General features: G+C 37.7%; 1 long non-coding RNA gene across 2 annotated transcripts in view; it reads left to right on the top strand.

Moving 5' to 3' along the window:
* The window catches only part of LOC121930991, a 140,591-nt gene extending 139,515 nt beyond the window's left edge, over nucleotides 1-1,076 (top strand). For both annotated transcript variants that reach the window (XR_006104053.1, XR_006104052.1), the window contains exon 5: nucleotides 373-1,076. This is a non-coding gene — a long non-coding RNA (uncharacterized LOC121930991). The remainder of the gene's footprint in view (nucleotides 1-372) is intronic.
* Nucleotides 1,077-2,145: the final 1,069 nt, after the last annotated feature.

The raw sequence follows: 2,145 nt of genomic DNA, 5'->3' as shown, positions 1-2,145 counted from the left end.
ATAATAATAATAATAATAATAATAATAATAATAATAATAATAATAATAATGTTTTATTTATATTGTCCCGCCTCTCCCGACGGTTCGAAGTGGGATTACAGTCAAATTATGCAATCAACAATAATTCTAATAACAATTATTTAAAATCACAATATAAACCATATGCTATCTAAAAACAGTTAATACAATATAAAATCTCATTGACAACCTGAGGTAGACTCCTGATCGGGAGGTAGTATTTTTCTGAGGTCTAGAACTAAATCCGACAGAGTTCAGTGAATCTTCCTCCCAAGATAAATGTACACAGGACTGCAGGTTTATTACTGCTGTTTATCAGTAAGATTTTCTTTCTTTCTTTCTTTTTCTTCCTAGGTGAGATGACCGATTCCCAGCAGGTCTTCCTTGCAATAAGAAATATATATCAACAAAGATCGTGAATATCTGTCTCTCAAGATCTGCAAACATTGCCAGGATGAGTAATTCATGAATCATTTCTAGGCATGATTCAACAAATCAGGTTGCTAAAATTACGAGTCATGAAAGTGATTATTGCTTTGGCTGAGGGGAAAAAAAACAGGATCCTACAACCCTTTTTGTTTGATATGTTGTGTTGGCACACTAGGAAGCTTTGGAGCTGTGTAGAAGATGTCCCTTGCGTAGTTGCAGTTTTGTATACAGCAAGACACAAATTCAACCTCTGATTTTTCCCAAATGAATTATGTGTAGTGGGGCTGAAAAATGATTGTGTCTGACAATCTGCAGAACAGTGAGAAATAGATGGAGATGGACAAGATCTGGCTGTGAAGTATGTGCAGCAATTTCAGCCCAATATGGTTCAGGACTATCTTTCAGACACGTTAAATCATAATGGCTATTCCCATATGAATTAGGAAAAGGTAAGAATATGATAATGGTAATCTTTACCTGTTTGAGGTGCAATCTATAGCTGCACAAACATGGTGATCTCCACAAGTCTCCCCCTCCAGTGATAAGAGCATTATATTGCTGCAGTCTCCAGCAAGTGAATAGCCCTAACCTTCCTTGTATTAGTTCAGAAACAAAACCCTGGCCATGCCTCACCAGAGACCCACTTTAGCAGCAGCATGTCCTAGCCTCTACATATACACAAAATGCAGGATCATGTGTAGCACTTAAAAATATTACATACATGGCACAAAACACAGTGATGGGGATCCATATTCATCATAATAAAAATCAATTACTGTAATACCTTTATTAGAACAGTCATTTATTTATTTATTTATTTGGAGTATTTATACCCTGCTCTTCAGCCACAAAGGCTCTCAGAGCAGCTTACAAATGGTTAATTAGATGGTTCCCTGCCCTCAGGCTTACAATCTAAAAAGACATGACACCAAAGGGGAAGGGAATGGCAGTGGGAAGGGGATCAGGTCTAGCAGGTCTTCTCTCCCTCTGAGGCCTGGACCATGGCAGATGGTCTGAAGGAAGGGCTCTCCTTAGTCTAGGCCAGACCTGATAGAGCTGGGCTTGACTGTCTATCAAAATGTCACAACAATACAAGCTTTTGAGATGACAGGCATCTGAAGTTTTTTTTTCAAAAAAAGATAAAATGCAACATCTGCGTTCCATAAAGACCACATCAAATGACACTGTCAATTAGTAGTGCATTGACTGGCTGATGGGATTTGCTGTTTCAATATACAAAGCCACTAATTTTTTTTTCTCTGGAGTGTTTTGTTTTGTCTTGTCTTCCAGGTTCCTGAGATGCAAGCCTGGGAATTGTTGAACCTCATCTAGATCATTTCAGACTGTCCTTTGGGGTGAGGTAGTAGGTTGTATAGTTTTAGGGTTCTGCCCTGGCTGTCAGATAACTATACAATCTACTGTCTTTCCTGAAGTGGCTGTGATAGCAACGCAGGATAAATCTCACCATAACACAAAAATCTTACTGGATATTATTTATAAATATTGCATATGTGTATAATAATGACAGAAGAGAAGGTTGCTGACCTTCTTCAATAAATTATATGAGTGTTTATTTTAAAGTTGAAATGTACCAATTTTCCTGGAAGTGAGCCTCATTTATTTCCATGAAATTCACTTTTAGGTAGACATGACTAACTATGCTATCAATCAGGGACGTAGTCAGGATTTTAGGAAGGG

This window comes from Sceloporus undulatus, chromosome 5 (assembly GCF_019175285.1).
Source record: "Sceloporus undulatus isolate JIND9_A2432 ecotype Alabama chromosome 5, SceUnd_v1.1, whole genome shotgun sequence".
In the NCBI taxonomy this organism is placed as follows: Eukaryota; Metazoa; Chordata; class Lepidosauria; order Squamata; family Phrynosomatidae; genus Sceloporus; species Sceloporus undulatus.
This window is presented reverse-complemented; position numbering and strand designations above follow the sequence as displayed.